The 26,132-nt window shown below is 37.5% G+C and overlaps 1 protein-coding gene and 1 long non-coding RNA gene across 2 annotated transcripts in view; one reads left to right on the forward strand and one right to left on the reverse strand.

Moving 5' to 3' along the window:
- LOC127878715 (uncharacterized) overlaps positions 1–14,141 on the reverse strand; it is a 102,229-nt gene extending 88,088 nt beyond the window's left edge. Inside the window, exon 1 of the mRNA XM_052425247.1 lies at positions 14,095–14,141. The gene's annotated coding sequence lies outside the window, so the exon portion shown is untranslated. The remainder of the gene's footprint in view (positions 1–14,094) is intronic.
- On the forward strand, positions 9,135–11,954 carry LOC127878964 (uncharacterized). Its single transcript, XR_008048867.1, has 3 exons — positions 9,135–9,443; positions 10,494–10,594; positions 10,967–11,954. It is a non-coding gene; the product is annotated as an uncharacterized LOC127878964 (long non-coding RNA).
- Positions 14,142–26,132: the final 11,991 nt, after the last annotated feature.

The following is a 26,132-nucleotide window of genomic DNA, read 5'->3' on the forward strand; positions in this document are numbered from 1 at the left end:
TGCAAAGCCAGGTCTTCAATGCAAAGAAAATTGCAAGCAGCTCTAAATAATTGATATGAAACAGTGATTCTTAGCTTGACTAAAGCCCACCAGATGCATGGTTCGTGTCAACAAAAATGAGCCATAACCTTTACATGAAACATAAGTGTATAGTGAAAAATATACGGTCTGGTCTTATTTTCCTGCCATTTTTTAAATCAATGTTCATGAGCAACCAATTGATTTGATTCTGTGCTTTTTCATCCAGAGTAATAATTGACTCAAAATCTGTTGTTACTTTCAATGCCTTAACTTTACATCTTTCTAAAGTTCTATAATGCAGTGGTCCTTCTAATATTGACAAGAGGGCCATGATGGCCCTGAATCGCTCACCTGACTCATTAAGATCAGATGAAAACTATGACCTCTATTGTCTACACAATGTTTTTCTATGATTTGACCTAGTGACCTAGTTCCTGACTCTAGATGACCCAAATACAATCCCAATCCAGATTTCATCAAGATAAACATTCTGACCACAGTTCATAAATATTGGATGAAAACTGTGACCTCTATTGTCAACACAAGGTTTTTCTATTTATTTGAACTAGATTTTTACCCCAGATGACCCAAATACAATCCCACCCAGATTTCATCAAGAAATCTGACCAAATTTCATAAAGGTTGGATGAAAACTGTGATCTCTAATGTCTACACAAGGTTTTTCTATTATTTGACCTAGTGACCTAGTTTTTGACCCCAGATGACCTAAATAAAATCCCAACCCAGATTTCATCAAGATAAACATTCTGACCAAATTTCATAAAGATTGGATTAAAACTGTGACCTCTTTTGTCTACAGAAGGTTGTTCTATTATTTGACCTAGTGACCATGTTTTTGACCCCAGATGACCCAAATACAATCCCAAACCGGATTTCATCAAGATAAACATTTTGACCAAATTTCATCAAGATTGGATGCAAACTGTGACCTCTACTGTCTACACAAACAAATTGTTGACGGACGGACGTACAGACACACGCAGGCACGCACAACGGACGCCGGACATCACACGATCACATAAGCTCACCGTGTCACGTCATGACAGGTGACCTAAAAATATGTGTCGGAGATAAACATGAACAGTTGTGGTTAAAATCCCATAGAAACAAGGGCTGTTTGTAAAACATGCATGCCCCCCTATATGGGCTATAAGTTGTAGTAGCAGCCATTGTGTGAATACGTTTTTTGTCACTGTGAATGGTGGTGGTGGTGGTGGTGTAGTAGTAGTAGTAGTAGTCGTAGTAGTAGTAGTAGTAGTAGTAGTAGTAGTAGTAGTAGTAGTAGTAGTAATAGTAGTTGTAGTAGTAGTAGTAGTAGTAGTAGTAGTAGTAGTAGTAGTAGTAGTAGTAGAAGTAGTAGTAGTAGTAGTAGTAGAAGTAGTAGTAGAAAGTAGTAGTAGTAGTAGTAGTAGTAGTAGTAGTGGTAGAAGTAGTAGTGGCAGTAGTAGTGGTAAAAGTAGTAGTAGTAGTGGCAGTAGTAGTAGAAGTAGTAATAGTAGACGTGGTGGTGGTGGTGGTGGTGGTGGTGGTGGTGGTGGTGGTGGTGGTGGTGGTGGTGGTGGTAGTAGTACTAGTAGTAGTAGTACTAGTAGTAGTAGTAGTAGTAGTAGTAGTAGTAGTAGTAGTAGTAGTAGTAGTAGTAGTAGTAGTGGTAGTAGTAGTAGAAGTAGTAGTAGTAGTAGTAGTAGTAGAAGTAGTAGTAGAAGTAGTAGTAGTAGTAGTAGTAGTAGTAGTAGTAGTAGTAGCAGTAGCAGTAGCAGTAGCAGCATTACAAGACCAATACTTAAGAATGATCAAATGGGAAAAGGTAACATAGCACCAGCAGTAAATATGGGGCTCATTTACAGGTCAGATATGGAATCTCTGCTGTAAAATGAGATTTTGAATGAATTAAAGGGAGGCAAATCTGTAATAAAAAGAACATGCATAAACCGTAGTTGTTTCCCTTGTTTGAACCATGCTAAATCCTTACAAGTTTGGAAAGAATTAGATGAAAAATTTGGACTTTATTGCATTAACACCATTTTCTCAATTCAAGGGGAGGTAATTCTGTACTTCATGGACCAATAATGCTCATTCTTTGTAGGGTTCGTGTCCTCATTGATATAAAGACACTGTGCAAATTTGGAAAGGATTGGACAAAAAATGTGGAAGATTATTTTTCACAAAATAGGCAAAAACGAATAAACATGCAAAGTTCAACGAGCTCCTGCGGCCATGTTTTTTGACGAATCAAATTTCTTTGAACAACTTTTTCAGGGGAGCCCTCAAAGGTCATCCCTGTGAAATTTTTTGAAAATCTGATGAGAGGTTTCTGACAAGAAGATTTTTTAAGGTTTTTACCATATATGGTCATGGCGGCCATCTTGGTTATGCGTTCAAATTTTTTTTAACAATTCTTTTGTCCCATGACCTAGGGATGCTCCACATGAAATTTAGTTGAAATTGGCTCAATGGTTTAGTAGAAGAAGATGTTTACAAATTGTTTACGGACGGATGGACGGACGGACGGACGGACGGACGCCGGACGCTGAGTGATCACAATAGCTCACCTCGAGCTATCGCTCAGGTGAGCTTAAAAAAAAATATACTTATTATCAAACCAATAAAAGATACTAGATCTCTGATCTTTACCAGTTTCTTTGTCAATAAAAATTTAATGTTCACCAAAACTTTTAACTTTACAAATTTTATTTTCAAGCAGAAAAACCATGGACAAGACGGAATCAATTATGTCACCAAAATATGTTATTCTTTGAGTAGGAATTTTTACTACCTTTTCATCATTTATGATAAATCCTAAAGATTCCAATATTTAACTTATCATGTCCATGTTGCTTATACATATTTCCTTTTTCCATGCATATTTACACTATCATCAATACAGTATGAACATCTATTGCCCATTTTTCAGAAAAAAAGCATACACTGTCTTTAATACCTTGGTAAAACAATAAGGGGCTGAGCATTTCTGCCTCGAAACAATCGCTATCTGAGCTATGAAACATACCATGCGTAGGGATCGAAGAAGTTGGTTTCTATAACCAAAAAACTACCTTTTATTTGTCTACAGTTTAGGGAGTGAGCTTGATAAAGTCAACAATGTTACCTGACACCACCTTGTGTCCGCCACTGTTATTTCTGTCAATACAAGGCACATTACTCATTCTTGTGATTCCTCGGTCTTCATCATTATGCGTTATGTTGCGTACAACTGACCGCAATGGGGCTTTTGTTATCTTGTATATGTCCTCCGACCCTAAATCACTCAAATTACTTGTGTCAAATATGGTAGAATTGTGTTCACTGTGGTCAGAGAGAAACAAGGCATCGTATTGCTTACCACTTCTTGTGCGTATTGACATCGTCATGAAAAATGTGGGCTTTAAAGAGAGCCTACAATTCAATAAAAGTTGAATAAATACTATATTATAGAAAACAAACAAGAAACACAATTAACAAATTTCACATCAAATTAAAAAAAAATCAAGAGCATGCCACGTGGTCACTTACCAAGCCAATGTTCAGCCGAGTTAAAGATCCTGCGACCGGGTCGCTAAAATGATTTGGATTTGCATGTAGATCTCGAGCTTATATGTACGTTGGTCACATGGTGTAGGGAATTTTTTTTACCTTGAAAGTGCGACTACTTTGCGGGTCACTAGAGTGATATGCTTGTATTTAAGAGCAGTAGGCCATCAGGGGACAGGGAATGAACAGACAGATGACAAACATATGGATGCTGAGTCAAGTGCAATGCTAAATACAAACAAAAGGGCCAAGATGGCCCTAGTTCGCTCACATGAGAGGAGTCGGTTCATTTAATCTTTAGCAAACGTTACACTTGACCTATATATTTTTCAGACAAACATCCTGGTCAAGTTTTATCATTATTCAACCAAAACTCTAGCGTATGGAGTGTTTTTGTTTTTGTAAGATTTTACCTGGTGACCTGTATTTTGAGTTGACCGCCCTTACCAAACATCAAACTTTGCTTACACAAATAAATATTTTGACCAAGATTCATAAAATCTGAAACAAAATGTGACCTCTAGTGTTTACAAGGATTTTGTATACAGTCAATCTTGTGGATGCGACCACTTGTATTAAGCGACCTTTGTCTTATGCGACCATTTTGAAATCCCACGGAGCTTTTTCGCTATATAATGATATTGTATTAAGCAACTTTTGTCTTACGCTACCAGCGACCGCTGATTTGTGTGTATTTTGATGTCCGAATCTTGTATTAAGCCACCACTAGGAGGTAAAAGTGGTTAATCTATTGATCTTTCAGGGACAAATCCGTGTTAATTGTTTATCTTAGCCGATAAGATGTACAGTACAGCCAAAGCGGAACAAACGTATTTCGCGATCCGCGGCGGCAAGGCGAAACGAGTCGATGCCGCGTCAGTCGTTGAAGCCGCGTCAGTATGCGGCGGCAAGTCGCATTTCGCCGCGAAACTTCGCATCTGTCCGCCGAGGCATGCCGCGGTCCGCGAAATGATGCCGAGTCGATGCGATCATGAAATATTATTTTTTTTAAATTATTAGTTACATGTAGTTAACAAATTTTGAAAGAACAATTATAATTATAATTAAAATCATAATAAATTTATTGTGCGCGGATTGTATTAGCATATACATGTAAGCATGGTTAATGTCTGGCCAATTATTAAGTTTGTTTCCCGCCCGTAGCGTATGTATTTCACACATAAACAAGGTCACGTAATTATGTTTTCGCACATACAAGTGGTCAAGGCTCCAGCATATGGTGGATTTATAAATTAATTGCATGTTGATTCCGCTATTATATTTTAGCTGAGAAAATTAGCAGTTTGAAGCCACATCAATAATCAAGACGGTGACGACGTATTTGTAGTTTTGTTAATTATCAGCTTATTATAACTATTGTTTGAATATGCGTATATAAACACGTTTTATTTTGTTCATATTATACAGTTAATATCGCTACTAATTACCCGATAATCCCGTATATTCCAGTTTTAAAGCAAATGCTGGTTAATATTTACGATACACAAACATTCTCGATATTTCCTTAAGTATCAAATACATTTTGGCATTTTTACTATATATAGAGATGATGAAATAACGTCTAATCGGGGCGTTTTTTTTCTCCACTGAACACGCGATTTACGCCTGACGTGATGTTCATGTATTTATACAACACAAAATACACCCAAACTTTCCAAACGACGTTCTACATGTCTGCATAATTTTCGCGCGCTTTTTATGAAACAAAGGATATTTTAGCACTGTTTATTTGATGCTAGAATTTGCCAAAGGACGCGTTAGCATTAAAATTCGGAAGTGTGTTTCTGATTACAAATTTAATAATGATAATTGAACGAAACATAAACAGTTGCGCGTAATTAATTCTACGCTACACATACATGTATGTACATGTAGGTGGATATCTTTTCACTCGATCCGCCGCGTACGTATGCGGCGGATTTACTCCGCGAAAGTACGCGTGGTTAATACAGACTCGGCGTCGTTGCGCGGATCGATGCCGAGTGCCACGGCGATACGCCGCGTGAACACACGATTCGGCCGCCGCGGACTAATAATCTGGCCGTGGCGTAGCCGCGGATTATGTTTGTTCCGCTTTGGCTGTACTGTACTGTTACACCTCTGCTTTGTTTTCACAACCATTATGATTATGCTTTGTCTCGTTGACGGGTTCTGACCGGTATTGTTGTAGACTGCGTATTAATTTATTGAGTTGAATAATAGGGGAACGTATTGCGCACAGTCTACAGCTTAAATAGTTTACTATGTGGATCGTTAAGAGACAATGCCGATTTTTCGAGTATAGATAACAGGTGCAGAAACAAACATTTCCTGAGAAGTGCGGAAAATAAACTATTAAGCGGCAACATCTGTCGAAATCCGTACATTACCAATTTGTAATAATGCTAATTAGTAGATATTTGTAAGCCAATCACATTGTTATTTACTTAATAAATTTTCCAATCAGGTCTGATTGTTTGTTTTCAATTGACGTGTTTTAATTCTTTCAGCTCATTATGTATCATAATCGACTGTGATTTCCATAAGTGTACATGCAGAAATTAAAATGTCAAAACGAAAAGTGTTAACGTTGAACGAGAAAATTCGGGTTTTGGAATTGTCAAAGAGTATAAGTGCACGTAAAATCGCAGATGAGTTTGGAGTCGGTAAAACCCAAATTCAGAACATTCTTAAGCGTAAAGCAGAGGTGCTTGAAGACGTGGAAAATAATGTGTCAGGTGGAAAAAAACGCGCAATATAGAAACGGAAAGAGAAATACATGTGATAAAATATCATAGCTTTTGGCTTCTGACATTTATTTCTAGTTTTAGCTGTACACATGTATATGTAGACTGTTACACATTTTTAGCAAAATTCTTTGTTCTTAGGAAAAATATTTCCTTGTCTATGTTGTTTTTGCAATTAAATATGTACACACAATTGATTTATAATAAATGATAATTTATAATAAGTGAAAAATAAAACACATTATAAGTAAAATATTGTTTATGTATTGTGTTTATATTCATTTTACTATAAAAGTTAAAATCATTGTGGATAAAAGAGATTATCCTTCATATAGATTAAAATTGAGGGTAAGCATTCTTCCAGAATTGCCTTTTGTATTCAAAGACCGTTTTATTAAGAGACCACTTTTGATTACTCCCTTGAGTGGTCTCTTAATACAAGATTGACTGTATAATGAAAATTTGGACAATCTAAGGGCAATAATTATGGCATTAATTATGTGATTTTTCTCATTATCAAACTTGACTGTGAATGCTAGAGTGTTTACAAACCAAATGTGGACAATTGGACGGCGGACAAAGACCAATTCTAAAACCTCACCTGAGCAATCAGGTGAGCTAATGGTGTGTTTCACTGATCTGAGCCATTTTCCAACTTGTCCAACAAATCAATTAAGCCAATGTATTCACTTAGTTTCACGATGATAAAGCAAAAATTGATACTTTTATAGTGTTCGATCACAAGGTTTCTCTCTATTCACATAAGGAAAACTGCTCCCCCCCCCTGGCTGCCATGTTTTTTTACCGATCCGGACTATTTGCAAACTTATCTGAGAGCAGAGCTCCAGATAAGGGCCGAACAGCTGTAAATACGCCGTTTTCATGAAGATTTACGCATTTATTTTTATAAACTGGACATACAATTACGACATTAATTTCCGTTTTACGCATTTACGATAACAATCTGGCCGTACCAATACGTCTGTGTCAGCGAGGCGTGATTTGTTGGTCTCTAACCTAACGGCGCTTTTAGTTAATTTAAATGACCGAAAAGTTGTAGACTTGGTTCATTTAGTAATGCCTATTCTGTCGCGTGATTTCCTGTAACTTATAAATCCGTCAAAAAAACTATGTCTGCGCGCAATGGAATGCCGGTTTAACCGAAAGCAGTTCAAAACAACACTTTGTCGTCATATAATGACTACATACGGTGTCGTCTAATCATCCGGACATTAAATCTGTAAACCCAGAAAAAGACATTGTTGCTCCGATATTTAACGATTTTATTGCATCAGCGGCTTAATACTTTAGAAAACACGATAGGAAACGGATGGGACAGTGAAATAAGTGTTCATTTACTTAGCTTACTAGGTGGCTTGTGTTTTCTTGTCAAGAAAAATGAAAAAATAGTATTAGTCATGAGTTTTAATGTGTAGTTGTATTTGCATCATAATTCAGAATGGAAAACCTTATACAGTAACTGTTTAAGAAGCTTCATATATTTATTATAATTGCTGCAAATGTTTCTGTAAAGTCAGTTATACACCCGTCTGTAGATCTGCCATAGTCATTAGCACTTTTCTATGGAATTCCGTAGAAAATATTAAGGAATTCTACGGAAATCGATGGAAATCCATGGAATTTGATGGAATTCCATCCACTTGCCAATTTTCCATCTGAAGCTGTTATAGAATTCCACGGAATCTTGACTAAAATTCCATGCATTTCCACGGAATGTATGGAAAACACCATGGAAAGTTGGACTTAGCCATTTTTTTCAACGGAAATCGTTATGGAAAATAACTTATACATTTTCTTGGATGGAAATCAATGGAAAATAACTTAGAAAATTTTCGCTGGTTGTCTGAAATGTATTTGTAGTTTAATACATGTATAAATTTATTTGCATCATGTATTTTGTATTTAAAAGAAAATGCAATAAAGATATATATAAATTTGTTCTAGAAATTGGAACAGTTCTGGAACTGTTCCATATTTGTGTTCTAAAACATATGTTCTGGAATTGTTCCAAAACAGTTTTTTTAGAATAAATCCAGAACATTTGTGGAAAATGGCTAGGGACTGAAACTGTTCCAATAATTTCAATAACCTTTTTAGAACATTTCAAGGACAAAATATGGTCAAAAATTTCAAAAAATGTTTTAAAATGTAGTTCTAGAACACATCTAGAATGCTTTAAGAACCAGTTAGTTCTACAAAAGTTCTTATGGGGAATAAGAACACATATAGAACACCTTACACTTACAAATAGCCAAATGAATTCATAGTAGCGACAGCAGCAGCAGCAGTAGTAGTAGTAGTTGTAGATGTAGTTGCTGTATTAGTAGTAGTAGTTGTTGTTGTTGTAGTAGGTGTTGTTGTTGTAGTAATTGATGTAGTAGCAGTAGTGTTTTTTATATCAGTAGAGGTTGTGGTGGTAGTAGTAGTAGTAGTAGCATTAACAGTTTCTGTAGCAATAGTAGTAGCAATAGAGGTAGCAGTAGTAGTAGTTGTTGCTGTAGTAGCAGTTGTTGCTGCTGCTGTTGCTGCTGTTGTTGTTGCTGCTGTTGTTGTTGCTGCTGTTATTGTTGCTGTTGTTGTTGGTGGTGGTGTTGTTGATGCTGTAGTAATTAAAGTAGTAGTTCTGCAGAAGTAGGAGTAGTTGTTACTTTCAAAGCAATTTCTACAAGTTTAAATTCCTTAACCCTGTCCAAGTAGTATACACACTGTTTTTTCTCAATATCAAACTCAGCCAGTCCAGGTTGTCAAATAACAATCTATCTGATAAGCCAGGCATATGTTGTACATCAGATGTTGGGTATGTTTGCTGCAAATCTATTGGTTATAAGATATAACAGCCTTTTCTAATTGGCTGAATTCAAATACAGAAAGTTTACCTGTTAGATTGAAACATGAAACATGGTGGACAATGTACTGGTTTAACTTGTTAAAATAAAGTTAAAGACATTTAACAAACAGAAGAGTTCATTAGTTTTTCCATTAAAAACACTTTCTTAAAATACTTATGTATTTATATCATTTGGAAAGTGACATGAAATATTGCTAAAGAGTGATGCATACAGTGTTTGAGCAGTCTGTCTAGGAATAGAACAACAACTGAAGGTTTGTGATTTTTATTATTTCTAAATATTCCTTTAAATTTAATCTTCTTATGACATTATTGTAGACCTTTTTATGTGATATTTGAGGTTTTAGTATGGCAAATATTAGTTTAAAAGCAGCTGTCACCCAAATTTTCACTTAGTGGAGTTTGCAGGTTGAAAAAGGAAGTAATAAGACCTATGTGGAGAAATTAATAACGTTGAATGTAGTATGGGAATTTTATCATGCAATGTTATAGAACTGCAGGCTAAGGAAGTTTTTTACTGTGCATGTTGAGCACTCAATGCTCATTAATGGTGTTAATGTTTATTATTATCCCCCGCCATAGGCGGAGGGATACTGTTTTGGCGTTGTCTGTCCGTCCTTCCATCCTTACGTCTGTCTGTCTTTCCATCCGTCCGTAGCCATATCTTGGAAGTGCTTTGGCAGATTTCACTGAAACTTGGTATGAGTATGTATATGGATAAGAGGATGATGCATGCCAAATGGCATTGTACACCATTAGTTAATAACAGAGTTATGGCCCTTTGTATCTTGAAAAAATGCTTTTTGTGTGTCCAAGGCCATATCCTGGAAGTGCTTTGGCGGATTTCATTGAAACCTGGTTCGAGTATATATATGGATAAAAGGATGTTGCACGCCAAATGGAATTGTACACCATCTGTTAAAAACGGGGTTATGGCCCTTTGTATCTTTAAAAAATGCTTGTTTGAGTGTCAAATATAATACTTATGTGTCCAGAAGCATGTTGGTGGGAGATATCAATTCAACGTATTTGCTTGTAAATAAAAAATTAAACCAATGGAATTGGTTTTTAGGTATCTGAGTGTGCATTTTCATACCAATAGAATTACACATCATTCTAATTATAGCAATAATAAATTTATACTAATCATACCAACAAATTAAGTTATGCTTAGTGCTTTGCAATGTATTCACTTCGTTTTTAGTTCTCTTTCTAAAGACCATTTAACAACTTAATATTTAAAACAATTCATGAATTACGTTCCCTATACATTTTCATTATGTGCTTTAATTACCATTGACCAGTTGATGGAAGATACTGCAGAGTTTGGCAGGGAAATAATCCAACAGCAAAGCGGCTCTTTAAGCGCATTTACCTAGAGGACTTACAGGGCCACAAATTCATGGTAAATATTGTCATGCCCTCGGCTAGATAAGTTATTTAATGTTAACCACCTGAAAGTATTTTGTCTTTTTGGAATTCAATATATTGGTCTAAGTCAGTTACACTTTTCTGGATCCTGGGATAACTTTAAAAGTTCTAAGTATTTTTTCATGAAACTTGGAACATGAACAGATGACAATAAGGACATTTTGCACGTCATTTCATGTTGTTTATAATGCAAGAATTCTGGTTGCTATGGCAACAAATATATTTAACAAACTTAAAAAAGGAAAGTTTTACAGTTAGGGGACCATATTGCTTTGCAATCTCTTGTTATAGTTTGAATGTAAATAACTCTTTGCTTTAGACATTTTTATGATTTTTTATTCTGTAGAGCACATGTGAGCAGTATACAATGTACCTCATACCAAAAAGGACCCGGAGGCAGTGACTGGTGTTCAATATTCTCAGAAGAAAAGGAAAATGGCAGTGGAAGACTTGGACAAACATTTTTAAAAACTAGCCTCTGTGTTAAGCCTGGCAGTCTGTGGCTGGTGACATGTTTTATTTTGGTTACTTCTTGTATAAAAAAGACCAGTTATTTATTTTGTGAATTGTATTTTGTGTTTGTTTTTGGTCTTAATTTATTTGTTGTTTTTTTTAATTTAGGAATTTGAAACTTGGATAATTGAATTAAGTCCGTGTTCAACAGTACTGAGCATAGTATAATAAATAACCAATTTACAACAGTTGTTAATTTGTTATGTATTATTATTAACTATGCTCAGTACTTGAATACTGGCGGTCTGCATGGGAATTTGTTTTCTAGAAAGTTGGTTTCAGACTAAAATATTTGAAGTTAACCTTCGGAACTTTTCTAGAATTGTACTGGAACACATCAACTAGAATTTACTGAACTTCTGTTATCATACTGAAAGTGTTCTAGAATTAATAAGGAACAGTTGTTGAACGTTAAAATTTATGAGAAAAAATTCTAGAACAATTGTGCGTGATGTGTGTGTGCATGTAATTGTGTGTGTTTATGAACATATGTGAGAAAGGAAGTATACTTGTCATTAGAGAAATGTAAAATTCTACTTCTATGTTTTATATTGTGCCTTTTATAAGTTTTTCTTTTCTCACCTGTATATGCGTGCATGTTTATGGATGTGTTTTTGAATGTGTGCATGCATGCTTGTGGTTAAGAGAGTTGGTACTTTATGAAAATGTAAAACCACTCATTTTTGAATATGTACTGTGACTGCATGTGTGTGGTTAATGATTGATGCCAGATCTTGTACTTGTTTAACTTCTATGATGAAACCTTTAGTTACATTCACATTTGTCATTTTCAAAATCAATAAAATGCCTTTGATCTATAATCTGTTTTTTTTTCTATTTTATTCCAGCTTTTTATTAATTTCCATAGCTTTTCAAGGAATTCCACGGCATTCTATGGAATTCCACGGCATTCTATGGAATTCCACGGCATTCCATGGAATTCCACGGCGTTCTATGGAATTCCACGGCGTTCTATGGAATTCCACGGCATTCTATGGAATTCCACGGCATTCTATGGAATTCCACGGCATTCTATGGAATTCCACGGCATTATATGGAATACCACGGAATTCTATGGAATTCCACGGCATTTTATGGAATTCCATCCCATATCAAGTCCCCCTTCTGTTTTTTTTTCACTTTTCCATTGATTGCATGGAATCGGATGGAAAGTTAGTGCCAATACTCCACGGAATTCCATCTAACGATTTCCATAGAAATCCATATGATTCCACGGCAGATCTACAGACCCTTCAATAGAACACGGGTAGTACAGTACTACCTATATTTTTGGATATGGTAGTACAGGTACTAATTGATTTTAAGCGTTACTCTTTTCTTTCTGTCAGTGGCAGAACCGTTACTAATTTCACAAATCCTAATCTGGAGCTCTATGAGAGATATATATAAAACCAATAGTTTTACCAAGTTTCATGATGATTGGGCAAAAATTGTGTCGTCTAGAGTGTTTAAAAGCTTTTTTTACAATATAAATATAAGAAAACTGCCCCCGGCAGCGATGTTATTCAACTGACCGGAACCATTTTTTAACTCAACTCTAGTATCAAGGTAACAAATGTTCTGACCAAATTTCATGAAAATTGGGCCAAAAATGTGACTTTTAGAGTGTTCACATGTTTTCACTATATACATATAGAGAAAAATGCCACACACACTGACGACCATGTTTTTCACCGATCAGGACCATTTTCAAACTCGTCCGAGATATCAATAAAACCAATGTTTTGTCCAACTTTCATGATGATTGGGCAAAAATTGTGAATTCTAGTGTTTACAAGGCTTCTCTATAGCCAAATAAGGAAAACAAAATTTGTTTAAGTTAAGGGACCGACGGACCGACGACGGACAAAAACCAATCACAAAAGCTCATCTGAGCAATCAGGTGAGCTAAAAAAAATATTGGAACTCGAATAACAATAAACACATAAATGATACACACAATTACACTGTATATTATGTAATCATTAATAGTCAAAGGGGAATAACTACAATAACTGTAAACTTAAATGTAATATTTTGAAGAGTTGTCTCGCATGTTACATGACTGCATTTCATGATTGTTTACAAGCCTTTTTACAACATAAATATAAGAAAAACTGCCCCATCCCCCTGGCAACTATGTTTTTCAACGGACCGGAACCATTTTCAAATTTAACTCACGTATCTAGGAAACAAAAGTTCTGACAAAGTTTCATGACAATTGGGCCAAAAATGTGACTTCTAGTGTTCACATATTTTCACTATATACATATAGAGAAAATTGCCCCGCCCACTGGCGGCCATGTTTTTTCACTGATCTTGACCATTTTCGAACTTGTCTGAGAAATCGATAAAACCAATGTTTTGACCAACTTTCATGATAATTGTGACTACTAGAGTGTTTACAAGGTTTCTCTAAAGCCAAATAAGGAAAACTGCCCCGCCCGCTGGCGGACTGTTTTTCAACAGACCGGAACCACTTTTAAACTCAACCAACATATCTTTAAGACAAACATTTTGACAAATTTACATGAAGATTGGGAATGAAAGGTGGCTTCTACAGCTTTTACGTCTTTTTCTTTTTTTGACCTAGTGACCTAGTTGTTGACCTGGCACTACCCAGTTTCAAACTTCACCGAGATTTCATTTGGACGAAGCTTTTGACCAAGTTTCATGAAGATCGGACAATTAATGTGGCCTCCATAGTGTTTACAAACAAATGTGGACAGACAGACAGACGACGGACTAAGACCGGTCACAAAAGCTCACCTGAGCAATAAGGTGAGCTAAAAAAATATAAATTTAAAACAAATAAATACCTTCAGTTAAATAATATTTATTCATTATGATGAAATACAAGTAGTATATTGTCAATACATGGTATTTTATTTTCAAGAGGTATTTCATGGAAACAAATCTTAACAATGCAATTAAGTTTCAAGGGAACAATGCAATACTTACGTTGTCATCAAACACAAATATGGCGATTCGACAGCACTCAACTTCAGAAACCTGTAAACAAACAAGAATGTGAAATTTTTCAAGCAAAACGCTGGAATCCATAAAAAACACAATACTAACTTATGTACGTTTTGAATAAGTGTTTGATAGTTTGTGATTTCTGTAATACAAATTTGACACTAAGCTCACAGACATACATGTAAGAAGCCCCGACAATGAGAACAAGAAGCTTTCATAAATAGTGTTTTCACTTACAGTTAGAATTCACGATTGCGCCCAAGAAGCTTTCATTATTTATTATTTCAAACAACGGAAAATGATTTATTAACAAATAATTAAATCTTGAAACCTATACAATATGTGCTAAATCACTTGGAAACTTTTTCTGCAAAGGTTTGATGAAAATCATATGCAAATTAGGAGTTGCTCACAGAAGCTTTAAAAAGTAATTATAAACAAGGGCTGTTTGTAAAACATGCATGCCCCCCATATGGGCTGTCCGTTGTAGTGGCAGCCATTGTGTAAATTTTTGTCACTGTGACCTTGACCTTTGACCTAGTGACCTGAAAATCAATAGGGGTCATCTACGAGTCACAATCAATGTACCTATGAAGTGTCATGATCCTAGGCAAAAGAGTTCTTGAGTTACATCCGAAAATCATTTTACTATTTCGGGTCACCTTGACCTTGACCTTTGACCTTGTGACCTCAAAATCAATAGGGGTCATCTGCAAGTCATGATCAATCTACCTATGAAGTTTCATGATCCTAGGCGTATGCGTTCTCGAGTTATCATCCGAAAACCATTTTACTATATTGCGGGTCACCATGACCTTGACCTTTGACCTAGTGACCTCAAAATCAAATTGAACTCAACCAACATATTATTAAGACAAACATTTTGACAAAGTTACATGAAGATTAGGCATGAAATGTGACTTCTACAGTGTTTACAAGGTATTTCTCTTTTTTTTGACATAGTGACCTAGTTTTTGACCCAGCATAACCCAGTTTCCATCTCCATCGAGATATCATTGGGAAAAATCTTCTGACCAAGTTTCATGAAGATCGGACAAAAAATGTGGCCTCTAGAGTGTTTACAAGGTATTTCTATAGCCAAATAAGGAAAACTGCCCCGCCCACTGGCGGCCATCTTTTTCAACAGACCAGAACCACTTTTGAACTCAACCAACATATCATTAAGACAAACATTTTGACAAAGTTTCATGAAGATTGGGCATGAAATGTGACTTCTACAGTGTTTACAAGGTTTCAAACTCGTCCGAAATATCATTGGGACAAAGTTTCTGACCAAGTTTCATGAAGATCAAAAAAGAAATGTGCCTTCTAGAAAATACACTGTATTATTATGAGAACATTAATAGTCAAAGGGGAGTAACTACTGTAAACTTAAATGCAATATTTAGAAGAGTTGTCTCGCATGTTACATGACCTTAATTCATGATTGTTTACAAGACTTTTTACTATATAAATATAAGGAAAACTGCCCGTCCCCCTGGCAGCCATGTTTTTCAACGGACCGGAACCATTTTCAAACTCAACTCTCATATCAAGGAAAGAAATGTTCAGACCAAATTTCATGAAAATTGGGCCAAAAATGTGACTTCTAGTGTTCAAATGTTTTCACTATATACATCTAGCGAAAAATGCCCCGCCCACTGGGGGCCATTTTTTTCACTGATCTTGACCATTTTCGAACTTGTCCGAGAAATCAATGAACCCAATGTTTTGACCAACTTTCTTGATGATTGGGCGAAAATTGTGACTTCAGGAGTGTTTACAAGGTTTCTCTATAGCCAAATAAGAAAAACTACCCCACCCACTGGCAGCCATGTTTTTCAACAGACCAGAACCACTTTTGAACTCAACCAACATATCATTAAGACAAACATTTTGACAAAGTTACATGAAGATTGGGCATGAAATGTGACTTCTACAGTGTTTACAAGTTTTTTTCCTTTTTTGACCTAGTGACCTAGTTTTTGACTTGGCACAACCCAGTTTCAAACTTGACCGATGTTTCATTGGGATGAAGCTTCTGAACAAGTTTTATAAAGATCGGACAAAAAATGTGGCTTCTAGAGTGTTTACGAACAAATGTGGACGGACGGACGGATGGACGACGGACAAAGACTGGTCACAAAAGCTCACCTGAGCAAAAATGTAATCCCCTTGATAGGTTTGTGTAAACATTGATGTTCAAAAGTGATGTATTATAAATAAGCATTTTTATCACATTGAAACCAATGTATTTATATATATATAATTACATCCCTTTAAAAGCAGGACTGTATAAGCATTCTGAGTTAAAGTCCAATTTGTTGACGTTAATATGCAATGCAATAAGTTGTTAATTAAAGCACTACAGTTACCAAGTGACCAACTAATTGCACAAAATGAAAAATGGAGGGCAATTTCCAGTTGGTTTTTTGATTTACCTAAAACATTTTTCTGTCGATTTGGAAAAAACACAATTTTTTTAAGTAAAATCTATTTAAATAATAAAATACTTACCTGCTATCTAATAGCTTCTAATTCTGTAGGTGAGTTATAACATCCGGAAATTTATGTAACTTAGGGAAAAATAGATACCCTTCAGTCTTCTTCTTCCAATATATACTAAAATATTAGTCGAAGAGTGGGTTGGGAGTTGGGACTCAACAATAGCAGGTAAGTATTTAATAATTAAGATGAATTTCACTTAATAAAATTGTTTTAATGTCATAAATACGTTACCTGCTATCTAATAGCTGAATTTCCAGCTGCGGTGGGAAGGTTCGCTTTATAGCTTCCCAATCCCCATTGCAGCAGAACCCATAACCACGGTTATCAGCTACTGCTAGTAGAACCAATAACTAGGGTTATCAGGTAATCATCATTAGTACGGTATTGACTTGACTTCTCAGAAAAGGGTATGTCTTTGTCATAAAAGACACTACCATTTGTGAAACCACAAGGGGGCAAAACAAATACAATTAGTCTTGTTGGCACACCAGAGAACGTAAATTAAAAGAGGTGGTCGGATGCCTCCAGAAAGCATGTCGGACCATGTCACAGAGTGAGTTGTGATCATTATACTCCCACTAAATTGACAGAGCTCGTAATTCATGCGGACCGCTCTTTAAAAGGGATGAATCACTAGATTAGAGAGAAGAGTGAGCCTTTCTTAATTGAGGCTACCCAACAACAAGCCGCCGACACCGCCCCCCCCCCCCCTTATATAAGGAATGAAGAGTCTCTAGGGAGAACCTGTAATGGACATACTCTGCTGAGGCAGAACTTCAAAGCCCTGACTGGACAAAGAAGTCTATCGTCATCTTCATGTCCACAAGTTCTAGAAAGACTTGGGACCTTGAAGGGTTTAAAAGCCATATAGGGGAGTTGATATTTAGCAAGGAATCCTGGCTGACATAACAAAAAGACAAAACCATCGGATCAAAATGAAGATGATTGTCTTCGACATAAAGAGCATGAATTTTACTGCTCTGTTTGGCTGAAGCCATAGTAAAAAGGAAAATGGTCTTCCAGTTTTAGGAACTGTTAGGAAGCCTGATGAAGGGTTCATCAGAAACCTTGTAAGCGATCAAAGGGGTAAAGGAACGAGAAACAGGGCGTTGAAGTTCCATGGCTAGGATCAGTTCCAAAATATGTAGGTCAGCATACACTTGTGATGACTTACGCGAAAGCATAGTCTGTATCCTTTGATAGAGATAAAAGAAAGTTTCTTATCATCAAAGAGATAGATAAAAAAATCCTTTATGCGACTAGCTGAGTGATTGAGGGGATCAATATGCTCTTGAATACACAAGTCATAAAAAAGGTTCCAGAAAGCATCGTAGACTATTCTGGTGGACATTCTACTTGCAGAGGCAACGAGATTTGAAGCCATAAAAGAAAAACGTTCTCTTGTAGGGATTACCAAATAATGGCTAGACTTGTAGTGGAACATGTCCTAAGCTTATGAAATCTATCTCTCTGAGATAGAAAATATGACCTGTGAGTAAGTTTCTTAGAAAAATCGTACAGGAGAAAGAGAAGGTCGTTGAACAAGAATCTCCTGTGCCACCAAGGGGCAACCAGGAGGATCTGGCAAGAACTCACCTTGATACTCCAAGATAGGGGAAAAGAATGGGCGAGATATAGACGTAAGAGTCCAGTTGGTTTCAAGCGGACAAAAGCGCAACAATCACCAACGCTGCTGGATTGTTAACTGGACTCACTTACACAGGAAGTCTGTGGTTGTCTCTGGTCGCAAACAAGTAGACCAGTGGATAACCGAATAAAATCTAGTTGGCCACTTTGTGATGAAATGTCCAATCTGACAGAAGGAACTGTTGTTTGCAAGACAAACTGTCCGACAGGGCGTTGAGACAACCTGGTTTATGTTTGGACGAGAGAGAAATGTTGAGTTTCTTGCAAAGAACGAGTAAGTTCCTGGTTTCCAGATACAGGGGGTGATCATGTGTTCATCCTTGTGCCTGGATGTAAACCACAACTGATGTGTTGTCTGTTGATAACATCACACAGGAGTCGCAAAGATGTGTTGCAAACGAGAAAAAGCTAGAAAGACTGATTTTCGAAATTATTGATGTGCAGATGATACTCCAGAGGAGACCACATACTTATGAAATGTAAGGAAGGTTGCGCGGAAGAAGCAGTAATCCTGCCAAGAGAGTCTCCTAGTATTGTCACCACTGAATGTGGGGAAATAAGGATGAAAGGATGGGAATCAGTGTAAGCAGATAGCCCCGAGATAAATTCCAACAAGCTGAGAGATTGTGCTGAAGGGGACGTATTCTTTTGGAAAAGCCTTCCCAGCAGAAAGACTGGTGACCGGACCGGTAAAAAAACGACCGGTTGTTGGAGCCTCAGGGTCAAAAATGGGTGGGGAAAGAAATTCACGGCAAGCCAAAACTTTCCCACTATGACCAGACTTGAAAGTCGGTAGAATTGAAAAGTGTTGAACACTTTATTATAAGCCATCGATTCGCGAAGTGCAGAAGTATGGCTGCAACTGGTAACGCCGGCAAAGGAGATGTGTTGGTTGAAAGGAAAATCCCTAGGAGTAACCTTAGGGACATACGCCCTTGCAGGGCAAAGGCTTAAAAGTCTTCTGATCCGGATTGGGTTTGCCCTTTATGTAAGAATCCTTTCCAGACTAATTCCAATAGGAAGACGACCTGTTATATGAAGACGGCCTATTCGAGGCCAGATGTGGAAAGCAAGAAGGCCTTTTAGAGAAAAAGGTTGTTCTTTTCAGTATTCTTGGCTGTCGGGGTTGACGGTTGCTTAGAAGCTGGACCCTAAAGAGTCTCTAGGTGATGGCCAGAGTTGTTTCTCGATAGAGAAGCAAAGATCTGGTCTACCTGGTCAGCCATGATTGCCGCCTGTATCCTGCCTCCAAAAAACGAATCTGCTGTGAAAGGAGCAATCCTGAGCAAGTTCACTTGTGGTTCCAACAAGAACAAGAGGCCCATGTGGGCCTGAATCACTCTTCTGCTATAAACACTGCGCAAGTTTGGAAAGAATAAGATAAAACTGTATAGTTAATTGTGCAAACAAGGAAACTTTTTTCAAATTCAAGTGGAGATCATGGTGTACTTATTTCTCCGATACTGCTCATATTCAATAGGGGTTCAAGTCCTCATTGATATAAAGATACTGTGCCAATTTGAAAATAATTGGATGAAAACTGTGGAATTAATTGTGTAAACAAACGGAATTTCAAAATTTTCTCATATTTAAGGGGCAGTCATTCTGGACTTATTGCTTAGATATTGCTCTTTTTAAACAAGGGCTGTTTGTAAAACATGCATGCTCCCCATATGGGCTGTCAGTTGTAGTGGCAGCCATTGTGTGAATACGTTTTTTGTCACTGTGACTTTGACCTTTGACCTAGTGATCTGAAAATCAATAGGAGTCATCTGCCAGTCATGATCAATGTACCTATGAAGTTTCATGATCCAAGGCCTTTTTATTCTTGAGTTATCATCAGGAAACCATTTTACTGTTTCGAGTCACTGTGAAATTGACCTTTCACATAGTGACCTGAAAAACAATACGGGTCATCTGCCAGTGATGATCAATGTACTTATGAAGTTTCATGATCCTAGGCCTAAGCATTCTTGAGTTATCATCTGGAAACCATTTTAGATATTGCAAAACTTTAACCAAGGTAAAAGTTTTGAACATACACAATTAATGAAAAACTGTGACCTTAACCTTTGACCTAGTGACGTGAAAATCAATAGGGGTCATCTGCCAGTCATGATCACTGTACCTATGAAGTTTCATGATCCTAGGCGTAAGCATTCTTGAGTTATCATCCGAAAATCATTTTACTGTTTTGAGTCACTGTGACCTTGACCTTTGACCTAGTGACCTGAAAATCAATAAGGGTCATCTGCCAGTCATGATCGATGTTCTTGAGTCAACCGGAAACCATCTGCTGGACGAACAGAACGACGGACCGACATAAGCAAAACAATAAACCCCCTCTTCTACGAAGGAAGCATAAAAAGGGTTTGAGACCTCATTGAAACAAAGACACTGTGCAAGTTTGCCAAGAATTGGATGGAAAATTATGGACATCACATAAAAAAAACGAATTTTCATTTTTTCTCAAATTCAAGGGGAGATAATTCTGGACTTATAATTCCGATATTGCTCATTTTCAATAGGGTTTGACTCATCATTCAGATAAAGACACTGCAAGTCGGGAAATAATTGGATGAAAACTGTGGACTTTATTGCCTAAACAAGCCTTATTTCACAATTTTCTCAAATTTAAGGGGAGATACTTCTGGACTTTTTACTCTGATGTAACCAATTTATTTTCAATAGGGTTCGAGTCCTCATTAATATAAAGACACTGAACAAGTTTGAAAGAATCGGATGAAAACTGTGGACTTTATCTTGTAAACAAGAAAAAGTCTAACGCATGCACGGACAATGGAAACCACGCCAGTAGAGCTGAAAATGAGGTAGGGAAGAGAGGGTGAGGTCCCTCCGGATCCTTAGCATCTTGGGCCTTTGTCTGATAGCTCCCAAGCCATCTACAAGGCTGTGGCCGCATGTGGTCAAGCTAGTAGGCAGATCTATGGATCGGCCCTCTCTCAGTTGCCATTTCCCCAACATGGAAGTAAGGAAATGAGATAGTGTGGTAGAAGCAACTGGCATAGTAAGCAAACGCTTGTTAATGTCAGGATCTAGACCCGGCATTTTGGAAAAGTCCAAACCAGTAGTCAGGTCGGGTACAGGGGACTTGTAGCTTTTACTACGATAAGCGGTTTAAGCTCAGTCAGGTCCTTATGGGCTTACCATGGCGATGGAGTGGGCTAATTATTTTGGTTCCAGTGACTTCAAAACATACATTGTAAACGAGCCACTTGAAAGGCGCTTGTTGACACGAGACATCCCCTTCCTAATCCTGCTGAGGTCTCTTTGCAGGCCAACTGTTCCGTGACGGTGACTGCAAAGCCTGTAGCCGACAGGGAAGAGGCGGGTAAAAATAATATATAGACCTGATTAATAGAAGCCAAACAGTAATGTTCAGCCTCAACATTAGACTCTGAGCCCGCTTCAACTGAACCATCTGCAAGACTAGTGGTCTGTATGTAGCCGGCTGAGTCAGAAGTAGGACTACCAGATGGAGGTATTTCATAAGCTTCTATAATTGAAAGTCACAAGTGTCCTGGATACTGCTGAATCCATAAAGTATTGGACTCGCTGGAGTAGCAGCAGGGGTATACCACTAGGTAACGTGACAGATACCAGTGGGTCGAAGCAGACGATGAATCCCTCTAAGATGAATCAGAGGAGGTCATTATGTGACCGGTGATGTCACCGGGTAATAGCCGGTGATCGTTGACCACACTGATCAATGACCAGAATGCATCCGTCATAATATGGCCGGTGACGTAATCGGGTAAAGACCAAAGTATTGTGGGAGCCATATGGTCTGACATCGACCGACGCGTGGTCGAAACAACATGGTCGATGTCACTGGGCAAAGACCGATGGCGGGAGCCACGTGGTCGAAGTCTTGCCCGTACCAGGCAAAGATCAAAGTATGGTCTGACGTTGACAGACGCAAGGCTGAAGTCACGTGGTCATCCTCCTGCTCCGTGTCCAGAACGGTCAAAGACAGGTGAACAGATCTGTCATAATATGACCGTTGACGTCACCAGGTAAAACCCGGTGACTGCTGACCGTCGCAAAAACCGGACCGGTAAATGACTGGGGACTGGTGATCAGGGATTGGTGTCCGGTGAACGTACCAGTCAAAACATGACCGTTGACGTCACCAGGTAATGACCGAAGTATCGCAAAAGCCATATGGTCTGACGTCGACCGACGCATGGCCAAAGCCAGGTGGTCGACGTCACTGAGCATAGACCAACGTATGGCGGGAGCCATATGGTCTGATGTGTACCGACACATGGCCGAAGCCACCTGGTCATCATCCTACCCAGTGCCCAGACCGGCCAAAGACCAGTTAAGAGATCAGGCATAAAATGACCGATGGTGTCTTCCGGTAATACCCAGTGACCGGCGACCGGAGTGGTCAAAGACCAGGGACCAGTGCCTAGTAAACGGACCGGTCATAACATGACTGGTGACGTCACCGGGTAAAGACCGAAGTATGGCGGAAGCCATACGGTCTGACATTGACTGGGGCATGGCCGAAGCCACGCGGTCGACATCTCTGAGCATTAACCGATGTATGGTGGGAGCCATATGGTCTTCAGTCGACAGACAAATGGCCGAAGCCACTTGATCGACGTCATGCTCAGTACCGTGCAAAGACCGAACTATGGCGGGATCCATATGGTCTTACGTCGACTGACGCATGTCAGAAGCCACGTGGTCAACCTCTTGCACGGTGCCCGGTGGCAAAGGTCCACAGCAACAGGATCACATCCACGCTTGAAGCTCTGGAAGGTCCTATGTTGCCCGGACCAGACTGGTCAAAGACCAGGGACCGGTCATAAAATGACCGGTGACGTAACCGAGAAAAGACCGAAGTATGGCCGAAGCCACTTGGTTGACGTCATGGGGCAAAGACCGATGTTTGGCGGGAGCCATATGGTCTGCCCAGTTCCGTGCAAAAGATAACGTATTTATGACATTAAAATATGTGTTGATAGTTGTCATAGATAACATTCATGCACAGTGTTTGACACTAACTACTTTGAGTAAGTAGTCCTAGGTTTGAAATTTAGGAGTCCAAACACACCTCAGGCAGTCCGCAAATGTAGAAAGCTTTATTATATACCTTATTTTTGGGGTTATGATACATGCTACCTCTGTAAAAAGATATCCATGACTCATGTTTTAACATATTTGACCATGGTCAAAACATGGTTGTCTGTGATGATTTCAGCAGATGTGACCATTATGTTTATGACCATGGTTTGACAGTGGTCATAAAAATTCATTTCATGTGACCATGGTCAACTGTGATTTTACCATGGTCAAAACACTGTCAAAACATGGTATATTTTATGTTGCTCATAATTAATGTAGTTTTATTTTATGCATTCTGGTGGTTTATAGAGAAATATCAGTGAAAATTATCAATAATTCTCACTGTTTATGTTGAATGATGTCATTTTTTTTGACGAAATGACGTATTTTCCCAGCGAAATTCTTTAATTAAACTCTTTAACAATGTATATAAACTGTGAAAAAAAGCATAAAATAAAAAGAAAATGTGTTGGGTTCGGTGGATTATCGATTTTAATTCACTTGTGATCATATAAAATATATATTTTCTATGATCACTCGTGAGACAGTAATATTGCTCGTGTGGTCGTTACTGTAATTATTTACATATGGTCAGCTATTGCTTCAAGGAATGTGAAAATCACTTTTTTAATGGATTTATTAGATTTTTGCCATTTTCGTATTGATTTCCTTTTCCTATGCTGAGTTCTATCTTGCAATAAATACACAGGATTTAAAACCATTTATGGAGCATTCTGTTTTATTAGTGTTATAGGTAATGAATCCCATCATAAGGGTGTAACAGACATAAGATTTTCATTGCCTTAGCCCTTATATATTTTCTCCTTAATATTTCTAAGAACGTATTTATATAAACAAGTATGCTGTTCAGAAAAAAGTATTACCAGTTATTACTATTATTATTATTAGATCATAGAGAGTTGCTTTTCGCACATTTAAGTAACTTTTGTCAAAACATCGCAGTTTAAAGCCTAACACTATTTCCAGTTTTGTACGCATTGTCTGTTTTAGCAGTACACAGTACAATAACTGTTTCAATTATTACTTATTTTAAAGACCGTATCAATAAAGATACAGCTAGGTTGTTCATTTTAAATTACTTTTAAATTTATTTGCCATATGATGTTGCTGAAATTAACTATGAAACTTATAACCAAAATTAAAAGATCTCAATGTTCTGTGTGCAACCAAATTTTAAGCAAAAATCAATCCACCCACTCTTTCCATGCAGATGACCTCACATTATACATTTGCATTAAAAAATGCGCATTTTTTATCAAAACAAAGGATCAACACGAAATACATGAGGACTGTTTATTTGAAGCTAAAATTAATTAACCTTGCATACACATTTGAAAGTGGGTTTCGGAATACAAATTTAATTATGCTCATTTTAGAATTCAACAAAAACATTAACAGTTGTATGTGATAATTTTAGCTATAATTTTTAAAACGCTTTGTGCGACAAAAATTTTATTTGGACATTATTATGCATGAAAAACAAAATTTAAACGAGAATAACACCCGGTTGCCCCCATCAGACTCTAAACCCTTTCCCAATCAGAAGCAAAGTGAAAATGGGTATGTGCAAACAGAATAAATCAGAAAAGCCTGCGAGTAACTCGCAGTCTGTTCAAGATTTATGCTGTTTGCTGCTTATCAGTATCTAAGGGTTGGAAACGATGCCTTGAAAACTTGAATCTAGTAAGAAAGGTCTTTAATTAAATTTAAATTTCTGAAGGACTACAAATGCTTAAAAATACTTATCTAAGTGGTAAAGTGTTAAGTAACTGGCCCAGTTTTATTGTGCATGAGGACCAAGCTGTTCCCATCTTCAGTGCATGGTGTAAACATTTACGGACATTGTGATGAATTTATAGTATATAGAGACAGCGAAAGCTACTCAACTTCCCAAAAATATCTGGGGCAAAAAACACCAGGATCCGAGGTTGATTCAGAGTTCTAGAGTTCAATAATGTACTAGACAGACTGTGACAGGGAATCAAAATAAATAATTTCAGATTGTTTTGTTTATGTCTATATGTTCAAGCAGAATGATGACATATTAAACGGAAGCACAAAAGTTTTGAAATTCTGATCTCGCAAAAAGAAGAAATCAATCAAGGAATTTTTTAACAATTCAAATATGATTTTGAAGGAGTCTTCCTTGACACAAAAACAATGAGTCCAAGTCTCATTTCCCGGACTCCTGTTACTGTCGCACGCTGCATGCAAGTATCATAGCTTTGTATAATTCTGTATTGATGTACAAACAGTGCAGTTTAAAGTTAAAGGGGCCTTTTCACAGATGTTGGCATGTATAGAAGTTTTTCATTAAATGCTTTATAGTGATACATGTAAACATTGGAGCTAAAAGCTCCAGATAAAAAACAAGAATATTATTTTAAAAAAGAAAACGAGCTGTGTTTGTGAAACACATTGCCCCCTATTGCACCACTTTGATGGCATATATTTGACCGTTTACCTTGAAGGATGACCTTGACCTTTCACCACTCAAAATGTGCAGCTCCATGAGATACACATTCATGCCAAATATCAAGTTGTTATTTTCAATATTGCAAAAGTTATGAGCAAGGTTAAAGTTTTGGGACAGACAGACACATACAATGACAGACAGACAGGCAAAAAACAATATACCCCCAATCATTTGATAAAAAGTAACCTTCAACTGGGCTCGAACCAGTGACCACTGGAGTCCTGGGGTAAAAGTCTTACGGCTTAGACTACTCATCCATGCTCATACAATG

The sequence above is a fragment of the Dreissena polymorpha genome, chromosome 4, assembly GCF_020536995.1.
Source record: "Dreissena polymorpha isolate Duluth1 chromosome 4, UMN_Dpol_1.0, whole genome shotgun sequence".
In the NCBI taxonomy this organism is placed as follows: domain Eukaryota; kingdom Metazoa; phylum Mollusca; class Bivalvia; order Myida; family Dreissenidae; genus Dreissena; species Dreissena polymorpha.